The sequence below is a fragment of the Lonchura striata genome, chromosome 7 (assembly GCF_046129695.1).
Source record: "Lonchura striata isolate bLonStr1 chromosome 7, bLonStr1.mat, whole genome shotgun sequence".
Lineage (NCBI taxonomy): Eukaryota > Metazoa > Chordata > Aves > Passeriformes > Estrildidae > Lonchura > Lonchura striata.
Genome location: NC_134609.1, coordinates 2,358,940 through 2,373,619, shown reverse-complemented (window position 1 = coordinate 2,373,619; position 14,680 = coordinate 2,358,940). Strand labels below are relative to the sequence as shown.

General features: G+C 39.5%; 1 long non-coding RNA gene across 1 annotated transcript in view; it reads left to right on the top strand.

Annotated features, from left to right (window-relative positions):
• Positions 1-5,764: 5,764 nt before the first annotated feature.
• Positions 5,765-14,680, top strand: part of LOC144246565 (uncharacterized) — a 76,512-nt gene continuing 67,596 nt past the window's right edge. The window contains exon 1 of the long non-coding RNA XR_013340223.1: positions 5,765-5,796. This is a non-coding gene — a long non-coding RNA (uncharacterized LOC144246565). The remainder of the gene's footprint in view (positions 5,797-14,680) is intronic.

The window sequence follows — 14,680 nt, the reverse complement described above, 5'->3', positions numbered from 1 at the left end:
TTGATCTTCCTCTAAGCTCTATAAAATAATTTAATTAAAAAATACATGTTTTATTCACTTCCTATGCTACCTAAGAAACAAGTAATGTAAATAGTATATTTTTTTCAAATTAAAAGATTAATCTGGTGGGCTGGCTTAATGCTGTGTCTTTCATGGGCAGGTGTATGGCCATGCAAATAATAAAGAAGTTCCTTGGGACCTGCAGGTGTGTGGGTCAGACTTTTGTACTCTCAGTTCATATAAAAACATTTTTGTCTTAAACCATTGAGCCTTAAATGCTGCACAGAGCATGCAGAGATATGGAAAAACTCCTCAGGCTACAGTGTGGACTCAGTAAGACTTTTTCAATTCTCCTTATTTAGATGAAAAATATTTTGAGATTTCAATATTCTGATATTGCTGTAAATTTGCCAACAGCTGCTGTAAACTCTCATTCTAATGACACATAATCAATTTTCTCTCTAATGCAAAATTACAGAATTATTGAGGTGTAAATGCTTGTTATTTATAAACAACTCAGTGCGTCACAAACATTCTCTTGCTTATTTAACATAATTTTTCACAGTTTTGACCGCTGATTCCTCATCCTAGTCTCTCCTGGCTAGTGATTAGGGAAAGAGGAAAGAATCAGGAGCCATATCCAATTTCTTTAGTGTCTCTAACCTTAGGTGGTCTCAGCCAGCATTTCTGTCCTGAAATGATTACATTTGTCCCCTGTAATCTTCCTCTGAACTTGGTCGTGTCTGTGATACATTCTAATAAAATTTAATTAAAGCCTGATGGGCATTCTCTTGCTGAACTTCTCATACTTTCCAACAAATGATCTTTTTCCCTGTCCTCTTTCTCCACTCTGAGTTGCAATTCTCAAAATAATTCCTGTGGGTGTTTAGTATAGCTCCTGTCCAAATCTGTGCAGGGGAGCCTTCATAGGAACATTCTAAACATTCTTTTTTTCTTGAGTCCCATCCTCTACTAATTGTAGCCTAGTGATTTTCTGAGCCAGAGGCAACAGTTGGATAGTTGTGAATCCTTGGATGTGTTTTTATTGCATGACTTTAAGCAGTGGCTTTGCAAAAGGTTCATGAGGTAAGGAGCCAGACACCTGGTGTGACATGGACACGTATTTCCTTTTGTTTCTCCTGAACTGGAGCTAAATTGGGTACCTGCCTCTTCCTTCTTGCATTGGAAGAGGCTGTGATCAGTAATTTCCTCATTTTCTCCACAGTAATTATAGTTTCTCAAATGTAATTAGAGATAACTGCAGAGTTGGATTTTTTAGTCTATCATTTGATTTACCTAATTTCAAGAAGTTTATTTTTTTAGAGACCTGTTCTCTAAAATTTGCAGTTGGTAAAAACCAAGTATTACATATACATGTATATATACATATATTCCTGCTTCAAAGGAAAGCAGCTACATATCTCAAAGTAGGAAACATGGATTTGTTGTGTGATGTTTCAGAAATAAGCCCCCAGTTGTTTAGGACAAATCTGTTTGTCATTACAAGACTTAATGAGTAAAGAAAAATGCTGTGATGCAATTTGTGAGTCATAGGTGTGCATTCCTCTTATGTTAGTATTATCAATTAATTTCTGACTTAATATTAGTCTTTATAATGATTACACTCTTTACCTAAACATCAGATAAAATGGAAAAATTTCTTTCTGATTGTGATTTTTGGCCTCTCAAGTTGCTGATATGTACAAATTATTTTTTATTTAGTAGCAGTCCTTTGAAAAATGAGCTATATGGCGTATTTTCACTTCAAAATTTGCATTCTCTTCCTAGTTATTACACTGAGGGTAATGCTTGTGCTTTTTGATTTCCGAGGTAGTTTCTAGGTAACTTCATTGTTCCAATTACCAGCTCTTTGTCACATAATCAAATCTAAATAGGAAAAAAGTGACCAGGGAAGAGAAAAGGGATGACTGGAAGCTGATTATTAGTGCTGGTTCCAAAATCTCTTTTGTTTAATTTTTCATTACTTATTCAGGAAAGAAGGACTAGGCAAGATAAAAGTGTAATTTTTTTCAGAGTTATTAATTTATCTGATAGGGCTTTGGAGGTTGTCTTGAAATATTTTACTTTTTTCACACCTTTTTTTAAATTTTTTTCAGGTTTCTGCTGTATTTTTAAGTTTGTATTCATTTTCTTGTAAAAATTTTCTCCGTGTTCCCCAGCAAAACATAGGGGAAAAGTGGAATTTATGGCTTTTCAAAATGGTAAATTCTTTGCAATCTCAAGTGTGAGCCAAGTCAGCTGAAAAATATTTTGCTCTTAAAAAAATGGTGTGTGGGGGGGGTGAAAGCTATTACTCTGTATTTATTTCAGTATTTCTGTTTTCTTAAGTGTGAACAGACATTCCTTGTAACTGGCCAGCCACAGCATTCTTTTTTTTCTTTCTTTTTTTTTTTTTTTAAAGTGGAACGGGTCTTGGTTTTGATGTCCTTCCTTCATAAAACCCCTACCCTACTCTTTGGTGTGTCCCTGATTTCAGAAGCAATATTCAGGCATGGCAGAGGGCCAAGCTGACACACAGAAATGGGGAGCTTCTTGGCGTTTTCTGTAAAAGCAGCCCTTGAAGTGTCACTCAAACACCCCTCCCTCAAAAGCTGCATGTGCAGAGCCTGTCCCTCCAAATCCACACAGTGCTGAGCCTGTGCTCCTTGGAGTAAACAAGTAGTTAAATATTCCTTGGAATAAACAAGTGTGTGTTACTGAGGTGGGTTCATACTGGCTTTGGCACCTGCTCTGTGAGTTGTTAACTGGTCACGCTGTTTCTGCAGCATCTTGTAATTGATTGCACAATTTATAGAGTACATTATACCAATTATAAGGAATGATATTTTTGTTTGATCAAATAAAATTTGCTGTATATAATTCAGAAGCTGTGAAAATTTCCATTCCAGCACTAAACCATTAAAGCATGGTGTAGAATGATCTTTAGTAATTCATTTTTAGATAATTTTTCCCTTCAACTGCTCAACCGATGGAAAAATGATGGCATAAAAGAGAGTTATGATTATTGCGTAATAAAATGCTTTAAATTGTGGGATTTAAAAAGTGGCAGTTGCAATAACGATGAGAAAAGGGCTGAGAGCAGTGAGGGGAACTGGAATAAGAATGGAAATGACTCCTGGCAGAGAGTGGATAAGCAGGGTGGCACTTGGTGCTGGGAGGAGCTGTCCCTGCGGTCACACTGAGTGTCCAGGAGTGATGCTCCTGTCCCTCTCAGCCCCCCAAACTACCAGGCCAGCTCAGACATACGGGGCTTTGAGGGAAGGCATGTCAGGAGATGAGCAAAGATGCAAAAGATGCTCTATCCCCGATGTGGTTCCAGCTTCTTTATTCCATGAGATCAGGGGAGAAAGAGGGCCAGCAGGAAGGGTCATGGCCTTATCCAGGCTCTGGACAGGGAGGGCTTCTCTGGCTCTCTGCCAGCCCCGTCAGAGCAGGAAGGGACCAGGCTTATCTGATCCCAGTCACAGGGGTCCCTGGAAATGGGGAAAGCATAGCACTGAAACACAGGAGCAGCACAGACCTGGTGGGCAAGGCCAGCCCCGAGTCCTGCCCTTGCCACGGGAGCAGGATCTGCTGGCACTGTGCTCCTCCGTGCTCTCTGCTCAGGGACCAGGCTGCTTTGGCCCCTGTGGGTGCACAGAGGTGGACAATGAGCTGTGCTTGTGTGAAGTGCCTCCTATTCCTCAGTGGGGGTATCTGGCTTGATTTTGAGAAGGGCTCTGTCCACTGGGGATGTGCTGGGTGTCAGTCCTTATGCCTGCCAAGAAAGATATCCATATTGTCCATTTTTCTGTTTGGGTTTCTTCTTCTCGGGTCTGTCTGTTCAGCTAGGCCTCTACATTTCTCTTTGTGAAGAGCCAGCTTGGTCTGCAGCAGCATTGTTCTGCTGGGTGTCTGCTCCAAAGCCTTGCTGGAGGTTCCTAAGTAAAACCCAATTATCATTGGAATGAGTGAGATTCCATGTTGAGACATCTCCCTTGTGACAGTTCTTGTGTTCACATTCCAGCCACATTAAAATCAGACTAAACTGGCATAAAATGTCTAAGTAGTGCACAGATTTTTGCTGCCTGTTACATCTGCTTTGGTTGCCCCACCAACTATTTTTGTAATAAACTCTTCTTAATTCATGATTTATTTGCCTTCAGCTCTTATTCTCTCTAGCTGTATAGAACCTTCTTCCTTAATATTTCCGTTTCTCTTTAAAGAAAAGCTCCAGACTTATCTTCCCTCACACATCTGATACTCAAGTTAAAATTCTTTCAGAATCTTGAAATCTTTAGTAAAAAATTCTGCTGTAAGTGGGGAGTTTTAATATTTTTCAGCTTTACTTTTAAATCTCTGATTTGTATTAATCTCTCTTGAATTTGCTTGGACTATATGTAGTTTGAGAAGCATAAGCTTTAGGAGGTAGGCAGTGGGAAGGGAAAGCATTACTGTTTCTTTAAAGCAAGCAAGGAAGCCCATTCAACTGTAAATCAATACATATTTTTCTTATTATAGAATCTCTGTTTAGGTGATGCATGCACTGTAAAGGGGTAGCAATAGGAGTTAATATACTTTAGGTTGTGCTGCTTAAGTTCCATGCAGAAAACAGCTGCTATTCAGCAACAAAACAAACTGCTTTTTGCAGTGATGAGAAAGAGAATTAAGTAGCTGTAATAGCAAAAGAAATCAATATTGAGAAAACAAAAACATGGCCAAAGCAAAAAATTTCATTTACAGGAATACCTTTCCAATTTTAAGCCTACATTTAAGTCTCTAGATTATCCTAAGAAAAGGCTCTACCAAATTCTGGCTTTTCCAGGTCTTTGCAAACTCATGTTTTCATGGTGGTGATTGTTAAGCTACAGTATTTGAAAGTCTGAATTCAGCACTGGAAAAGACTCACAGAACCACTCAAGGAAATACATTCACATTTCCTTCCTTGTTTGATTTTTTTTTTTTTTAAAGAATATTCTCATGGTACCATTGCTTGCAAAATCAGGTCAGAAGGGGGGTCAGATTCTGCTAGAAGATATAAAAACGTGTAAGAAAAAATAAAATCTTTCTACAGAATGCTCATATTTTTTATAATTTACCCTGGGAAATATATCTTCTGAGTGCCATCCTCCAAAATAAAAATACAGCTTCAACAAAATGTCAGAGAGCAAACAAAATCAAGTCTGGAGTTACTGGTCTCATCTGGTCTAATAATGACAGAGATCCTTGAAGGGTTCTTGAGCAAAGTGGATTCCTTGGTGAGAGGTGTGACAGTCCTGTACTGAAGGGAGAGCAATGTGTACACAACATTGCTGATTAAACCATGGCATTTCCAACTAACTTGGGCTGGAACAAGGCCTGTTTGGTTAGAGGTTTTTAGCTTCCAAGTCCCATTATTTTTCTCTGAAGTTGTCTCTGGTTTAGTAGTTTCTGGTAAGGAAAAAAAGGGAGCTGAGGTGTATGCAAATGATTTGTCATAGCAAGTTAATCAGAAATGGCGGAATCTATTTTAATTGAGGTGTTTTTTTTTGGTTGGTTGAAATCCAAATGGAGCTAAGAAAGGTAATCCCTTTAAGAACAAGATGTGATTTCTTTAGGAATGCTCAGTTAGAGTCAGCTGCTGTTTAACAGTCTGTTCTGATGTGTCAGTAGTGAGGAGATGAGGCCTTTATCTGCTGTTAAACTGTGATCCCAAGACTGAAAGTACATTGATGCAAGATGAGAAGTGATAGAACAGCAGGATTCAAGGGTGACATCAAGGGCAGCTGGGATTCCTAACATCAGTTTCAGCCTGTGGTGATGTATCCTCACGCATGGTTTGTGTTGTGCACATGGCCAGGGCCCAGGGGTTTTGTTTGAATGCCAGTTTAGCTAATTTTGGTTTAGTGTTGCTGTGTTTCTTCTGCTGTTCCTGACATTGTCCAAACACAGAATTGCAGATTCTGTATCTATTCTGGTCAGAGATGGAGTTACTGATCTCTTTTTCAGGGATGTTTTTAGGATTTCCTGCCATGATTCAGCTTTGCCACTCCTTTTCTGTAACAGCACCTGCGGGTAGTGTATTTGGGGTTTTTTGGTTAGTTGCTTGGTGTTTTTGCTTTTTTTTTGTTTTGTTTTCTTTTTTTTTCTGCTGTTGTTCAACCAAACACTGTGAAATGGCCTTTCTCTTATAGTGCTAAAAGCCCTGACAGATCTCAGTGTTGGGTCTTTAACAATGTTTTTTGACATGTTGCTGAAGCTGTGCTATGTTTACTGTGCTACTGCCCTGAGCTATGGAGGAAATAAATGTTTAAAAGATACACACAGTGATGGTGATGGTTTTTTATTTGCTTGAGCAGACGTGTCAGGCTATTTTATTGATTTTGGGAGTCTCCTTGTATGTTGCTAACTGTTCCGGGACTTCAGGCTAGTGCTATACAAGTCCACAGTAAAGAAAGTGTTATTTAAACCTTACATGTGGAGGTAGCAGTAGTTGCCAAGGCTCTGTTACACTCTCATGGATCAAGAATCATGTTGAGATGAATGCATTTACTATCATCTTAGGTTGTCTCCTGAGGAAATTATTAATACTGGCTATATATGTGAGCTAAATGCAAAAGGAAATTGCATAATGGAAAATTAAGGCTGAAATTTTCAGGGAATTGAGTTCCTTTCTCTAGACACTAAAAGGATGTGTTGGGTATCATGCACTTTTGAAGGAAATTATGACTGTAGACAAGAAACTACAGGAAAAAGATGTTAAAAGAAATGAAAGAAAATAGAAATAAATTAAAGCAGAGGCATAACAAAGGAAAGTGAAATGTCCAATGTATTCAAATACTATAAATATTTTTAAGATTAAAGAAATATTCCTATTCAAGAAAATGTTGTAAACAGAGGGAGGGACAAAATTTGGACTGTGGTACTATTTCCATAATTTTCTTGTATAGGGTTTTAGATGCATCCTCCAAAAGTGGCATGGATATTTTTTTTTTCTGTCTAGATGCAGAGATTACATATCACAGGTTTGTAGGGGGAGGTGTTTCCCAGGGGAAGTTATTTCCAAGGGCGAATGGCCCCAAGATGAAGGAAGGCAGGCTTAGATTAGATATGCAGAAGGAATTATTCCCTGTGGGGGTGAGGCCCTGGTACAGGATGTCCAGAGAAGTTGTGGCTGCCCCTGGATCCCTGGAAGTGTCCAAGACCAGGCTGGACAGGGCTTGGAGCATCCTGGGGTAGTGGAAGGTGTCCCTGCCTGTGGCACTGGATGGGCTTAAAGGTCCCTTCCAACCCAAACCATTCTAGGATTCTGTGACAGTGCAGAAAATGTGGCTGTCAGAAGTGACTTTTTACTGGGATCCATACCTCTGTGTATTTCCAGGTGTGATTGCAGATAATAATTGCATTATCTTTTTTAAACAGATTTTAGAAAGATTTTGGTATTTGGGGCTCTGGAGAGTTAATTACTTAATCATGAAAAAGATTCTTTGACAAACTTACCAGGCCAGATGCATGCTTCTGTTTGACACTGGACAGCAACTGGGATATGGCTTCTGTGCAGAAGTTTCTGACTGGATAATCATCTTGCTAAAGTCAGTCAAATCCAGAGCTCTTCCACAAAATCCACATCAACAGAAGAGCTGATGAAGTCATCACAGTACTTGTAGTGTCTGTAGAAATGACCAAAGGCAGGAGTTAAAATTTCTGTCACAGAGTCATGTCTTGTGAGATTGTTTCTGGTCGGGCGTTTCTGCTAGAGGGAGCAGAAAATACCATGGAATTGTCCCACAAATTATGAAAGAAAGATTCTGTATCAGAGTGTGGAGTGAAATCGGCTGTGTGGGAGCCAGAGGGATGTGTGATGGCAGAGAAGGGGACTGGCAGGCACAAAATGAGACCATGGCCTGCTTGGAGCACTTGCCCTCACTGCCTGAGAGCAGCTGGGCTTTGTATGATGTTAACGATCCAGTAAACTGGAATAAGCATCAGAAAAGTACAGGAAGATCTACATTCCATCTCCAAGAACATAATTTTGGCATCAACCAGTAGGTATTTAGTAGCTGGCTGTGGCATCCTGACAAAATGGACAAGGAACTTCCCTATTCATTGGCATGTTAGGAACCTCCTGAAATAATGAGAACTGCTTCTCCATTAGAAAGTCTCCCTGGTGTTTTATGTAGTTGTACTCCAGAACACTTGGAACATTTGCTTCCAGAGCAGTGTGAGGGGTCCAGCAGCACAAGCTGTGGGAGCCCCCCGTGTCCTGCTGTGGGATGTTGGGGAGGAGGAGGGGGCTGCCTTATGCTGCATTTTTCCAGGTGTCACTGAAAGCCTGAACAGGAGTTCTACCTTAGTAATGAGGGCAGTTTTCTTGCATTCTTAAATACAAAGATGAAAGGTCAAATATGGAATAAATCCCTACTGATCCAGCAAAAGTAACCTTTATTTTATTATTATGTTCATACTTTCTCAAATAAGCTGTCTCAATAACCATGAATTTTTGAATCTCCTTGTAAATTATTTCTCATGGAGAACCTGAGTAAAAATTTCAATTACAAATCAAAAACTTTCTCCAGGATGGAGCAAACTAATCTAAACCAAGAATGAAAAACTAATATTTTGGTGAAGGACACACTCTATTTTCCTGACTGTGATAATTCCTTTTTAAATCACTCGGAAGTCACTTAATTCCTTTAAGTCACAGGCTTAAAATGACCCCAATATCGAACCAGAGACATATTTTTTTTTCCCCTCAAAATAATGTAATACTTGCCTACATTGGCGTTTGAGTAATATGACAAGTAACAAACCCAGTTGGATTTTGATGGATGTTATAGGGTTCAAAATGAGAAAAAGCACTTTCACTTGTAACCCAGAGAACTTCTCAATGTTTGAGAAATATGGAATCTACCAGACTAATGTCTCAAAAGTCACTCTTCAGAGAAGAAATGCACTTTAAATATGGAAAGAACCCCTGGTCTTACTCTAATTATCACATAAATTGAAACATTTCCTATCTTGCCTACCCAACTGAGAGGCCAGCAGCAGTTAATAAGCTATATGTAGATGTAAATTAGTAATACAATTCAAATTAAATAGTATTTCTTTCATTTTTAATAGACAATGTCATTTTATGGAATAATCACATTTTGTAGTTAGCAAATTGGAGACATGTCAGATGAAACATGCTGTAAAGTAATATTGAAATGAAGTATTCTCATTAAATAGAGCAGTGGGGAGGTGTTTCAGGGTCTGAGGCACTCTCTAAGGTAATGTCTAAGTTAACTCTTAAAAAAACAAGTGAGAACTCAGTTCAGTTTTTCACACATTACAATATTTTATGAAAATGTGATGTTGGGAGCATCTACTTCAGATATATAAGAAAGCCTCCTGATGAATGCAGCTGCAATTAAGTTGAAACAGACAGCCCATTTTCAGTATTTCACATAGATAAACAAAATAAATGTTCCACTGAACTAGAACTGCTTGGATGAAAAACAACATTTTTGTCAAGTGCATTCTGCATTTAGTCCATTATTTATGGAGTCATGGGACTGGTGTGAATTACACAACAGAACAGGTTATGGGATGTCCTCAGGACATAGGGATGTTTGACTGTTGTTGTCAGAGTGTGCTCCAAGTTGTCCATTTTGCTCCAGTTGGATTCTCTTGAAGCAATACCGGAAATCAGAGCTTGGAGCCATTGGTTCAGATGCAGCTGGTGCAGGGAATGAGAGTGCAGTGGTGCCCTCCTTTGTCTGTCCTCTCCAGAGCTCCTCTCCACTTTCATGGAGATGATCCGACGTTGCTGAAGGCTTTCTTTGTCGCCAGACTTTCTTTGGTAAAATCGTGAGGATTGTGGGCTGTGTATATTCCAAATAAATGCTCCAGTGCTCCTCACAGAGGCTGAAAAATGCTGCTCTGAGATGGTTCTTTGGGAACTTCTTTTTGAAAAGCACACACCTCCAGCTGGGAAACTGCAACAGGATGTCCAGGTGAGGCAGGCCGATGTGTGGGACACATCCATCCCTCCCTCCATCCATCCATCCCTCAGTGATTATAAAAGACTAAATTAGGAGTTCTTGCTCAGTGGTCACTTGGTGTCTCTAAAGATAAAACACAGAGCAATCATTACAGGCAGCAGATTAATTGCAGAACTTATTATTGCAGGTTTTGATGTTTGTCTTGTTTTGTGACTTGCCCAGTGTTTAGAAAGAGTTGGTGATGCAGTTACAGTTTGGTTTGACATGAATTTTCCAGCCCTGGATTCATGACTGCCTTTAGTGAGAGGGACATTCCCTTGAGCAAGGATCACTTTGGGATCTAAGGGTGTTTGAGCCCAGTTTCTGTGGATTTAGTTGCTGTTCCTTTTTCTGTTCTTGTGTGGGAGGTCTGTTTATGTCCTCTGGAGTGCTGCGAGCACTTGATGTCCTGTTTTCAAAGTCTTAACTTTCAAGATTAATTGAAAAAGTTCTTAGAATCTCTAATTATCTTGTCCACTTTCCCCTTTTTTTTTTTTGCAGGGTGAGGCAGAGGCCAGCTATATTACTGGAGATTAAGGACAGGGGTGGGCTGGCTTTGTTTGAAGCAAAGACTGCACATGATTGCTGTCACTGATGCAAAGGCATAAAACCTGACATCTTAGTCACAGTGTAGCTGCTTGATAGGCCTGACTCATTCCCCTGCTGAAGCAAAACCTTATTTTCAAGTCTTCTTTTTGCTGTGGCAGCTGAGTTCTAGTGGTGTGTTGAAGGAGCCCATACCCTTTTGTTATCAAGTTTAATTAGTGACATTCAATTTGTTGTCAGACTTGCCAGAATCAATTTTAAAGTGTTAAGTCATAGGGCTAATGTTAGCATTGGAGACCCAGGGCTGTGATACACCATATATTGTGATATATGAAAGAATCTAGAGAATGCAAGTACAAGTGTGAACTCCTATTTCTTGTTTTAAATAACTAATTAACCTATAGTCCTCTCTTTGTTGATTTTTTTTTTCTGCACTACTTCAGGCAATTAAATTCTATAAGTATTTTATTGATGAGAAATGTTTAGCTTCTAATTTAACTTCTAAAATTACTATCGCCAACTGTCAGTACTGAACATTCATACTTATAGCTATGGAATTTTTATTTTATTTTTGCTTTCTGATTTTTTGATCCTTTCAATTACTTCTTGAATTTAAGAGAGTGCTAGAGTGAGTATTCTTTACACAAAGCTTCCTGATGTCCCTTCCCTTAAAATGATGAAAACACTGTTGGTTTGTAGAGGGATAGGTCACTCTGTGATGGCAGCAGTGTTTGCCTTAACTTGGCTCAGTGAATGTCTATATTAGCTTTTTCAGTTTTCCAGTTGAATTGCTCAACTCATTTTGAACAGATAAATTGTGCATTTTAAAGTAAAATCATGGCATGGAACTTAGTGGCTTACACTGGGGAGTACTAGATCTCACATGGGAGAATCTGTAAAAATAAGCTGCCATGCTTCACAAAATTATTTTCAACCCTGTGCACTGCACAGAATTATTTTACTCAAGAATTTGCATTTTTAAATCTTTGGTTTAATCATAAGTACTTTCTGAAAATATTATAAAGTCTTCTAGGTGGTTTGAAGCTACTTTGGTTTGGTAATTCCCCAGAGAAATTTCGGGATCTCTATCAGGAGAGATGGTTTCAAGAATTAATATATGTTGCATTGAGATTCTGTGATAAAAAAAGCCCCCACTCAGAAGGGGTATTTTAACCCAAAGGTAACCTTGGTTTGAGGAAAAATCCTCCTTTGGGTTCTAGACAAGCAGAACATGCAGTGCATTGCTGTGGTACTCATCTCCTTGCAAGAAATAAATGAGTTACAGTAGCATCAGACTGAAATACAGTTGGAGCAGGGGGACACTTGTTCACAATTCAGTTAAACCAAAAAAAAAGCTGAGTCATTCTAATGAACCATTTTATGAGTTGTTCTTCCTGTGTCTAAATATTCATGCAAGAACTGGTAATGTGCAGTTCTCTTGTAGGTGGTGATCAGAAAGCTCCTCCAGAGACCTGATGTGCCATCCATGCTCTGCTGCCAGGCACAGGCTACAGCAATGATGCCTCAGGCTTCAGCTTTTGTGTTTTTCAGATCTGTGCTGCTTCAGTGTGTAATTCTGAGCTTCATATTAGGGGATGGTGAACTCTTCACAGAGCAGGGAGACAAAAAAAATTCCTTCTTTAGCTGGGACCAAGGACAAATGATCCAAATCTCAGTCTCAAGAGCATAAAGTGTACTGAAGAGAGAAAAACAAGCAGGATGGGACTGCCTGGGCTAAAGCTGGAATTGGACAATGAACTCCAATGTGCCAATGGAGCAGAACTGATCCCAGTGAGAGCCCCGTGAGCGCTCGTGCATTTTGGGACCATTTTGGTTCATCTTGGGTGCAGCCCTGGCTGGGCTCTTGTGCTGCCCAAGGTGGATCCATTGAGGAGATCCTTTTAATGAATCCCTCCTTTATTCTTTAAGTCTCTCTGGCCTCTGCTCTAGGTCAGCCTTCACAAGGCATCAGCAACACTGCCACAAAATGCTGTTCTTCTCATTAGCTGTGCTGAGCTCTTATTGTATGCCACAGTTTTTGTTTATCCTTAGTGAGTAGGTGATATGCCTTTAGTTTGTCCAATTGGATGATTAATTGTTTCTTCATAAGCAAGTATTTCTGTTTGGTACTTTAAAGCATCATTTTTATCAGAGCTGTGAGAACTAGATCTGTAGTTTGATGTGTATTTTTATACAATTATTATTATTAGCTCAAGAAAAACAGAAGTTCATGCCTCTATTTGTGCATTTTCAAGTCTCTCATTAATTAAAAATGCTAATTACTTTTTCCATTACAGTAATGGATCGTACAGCAATTGAATCAAAGGGCATTTTATGTAACACGATTATGACTATGTGAATCGAGGCTGGAGAGGTTAAAGATTAGCTGCTAATGCATTAAAAATTTCTGTTGGTTTGGGAATTTTTTTTTATGTTATGGGGGTTAAATATTAAAAGCAGTATGTTTAACATTATGAATTTTGTTAGTTCTGTCATTTTAGACCTTGCTAAGTTCTTACTCAGCTTGGAGAAATTATTTTTGAGAATCAGTCACTCCTTTGGATGAGTGGACACCAATAGCCACAGCTGACACTATGAAATTGGAGTCTTAGTCCTTGGTGTTTTTCTGGTTGCAGCTGGGCTGCCTGACAGTTGTAGAGGTCCACTGTTATTAATTATTTTAGTGAGGGGAAGACAGTCTCATTTCTTCCCCAGAAGCCCTGCAGAAGCGTGTTCCTGGTGAGGAAAATAATAAAGGCTAATGTTTCATAGCCTGTAATGTAGTAGAGAGGAGAAGATGATGTATCACCTTTGTCCAGGGGAAAGAGGACAGCAGTTGAATGGCCTCCTTCCTTTCAAAGCTAGCAAAAACTTGGGAGGAGAAGGACTCCCATGCCAGGAACACAGATAGGACTGACTGTGTCCATCCTGGCATGTGGGAGAGTGCCACAGGATTAGATCTGTTTTGGAGAGGTTATTTTTGTCTACCACTGCTCTGGGCTCTTGAACTGAATTGGCAACAGCAGCAGATGAAGCACATCTGGTTTCAGTTTCTTCAAAATGTCTGTGTGTTCTGAGACCTCTCCATTGGCTGATCCAAGGGTGGTGAGGGGGGACTGAGGGGATTCTCCTCAAACACCAATTCTGTATGAATTGAAATGGTAATCTAGATGTGCTGTAATTATGTATATATGTAGTGTGCATATATATATATATATATACATACATATTTTATAAATATGTATGTATAGATGAGTATAGGTGTATGTGTATATATATGTGTGTGTATTTATCTCTCCAGACAAGAGAGAACTTTTTTAAACTCTCAGTTACTAACAGAAATTTTATGGCAGAAAGATTGCTTCTGAACTGCTTCCAATTGTTTTAAAGTTTTCTGCATTTAAGCAGTTGTGCTTTTAGCTGAGCTGGATGGAAGCAAGCTAAGTGGCCTAGTGGGAAAAGCAATGCAGAACTGCAGCCTGGAACAGTGAGCGAAGGAAAACCTGTGTCAAGTGAGATCACAGGAGTGGCTTTATTCCTGCCTGGCTTTAGTGTACATCAGACCTCAGAAACTGGACAAGAGAGAGATCAGGACAGGCAAGTGCATCAGTTGTAGATTCTGGAAATAGCTTCAAGGGTGTGCTCCATGCTTAATCAGAGCTCAATGCCTCCCTTGAACTGAAGCCTAGTACCACATGGGTGGTATTTAATGACTGCTGGTATCTTAAGAGTTGCCCTTTGCTGTTATCCCTTAAGTGTTTTTGTGGACATGGAGTGTGGAAAATGAAAAGCAACTCTGCTTCCTGGTTTCCTGCCTTTCTGTGTACCCAAGTACTGTAACACAGGAATTACAGCAACCTGCATTCTTCTGGAAAATACTGGAAAAGGGCCTTATTGTCTTCTGGCCCACAGCTAATTATTAAGACCAGTCAGGGCTAATTAGCCCTAAGCATGACACTCTTGCTACTAAATTATAATTTACTGGGCCCGAGAAGGATACCTTGGTATTGTTGCACTGAGCAGCAAAGCACTTGCAGTAAGAGCCTTTGCTGTGTGAGTTTGGGTGCATGACCTGCTCAGGTGTCACAACACCTGCCTGGTGCCTTTTTTACAAACTGCGTTTCACTCCACAT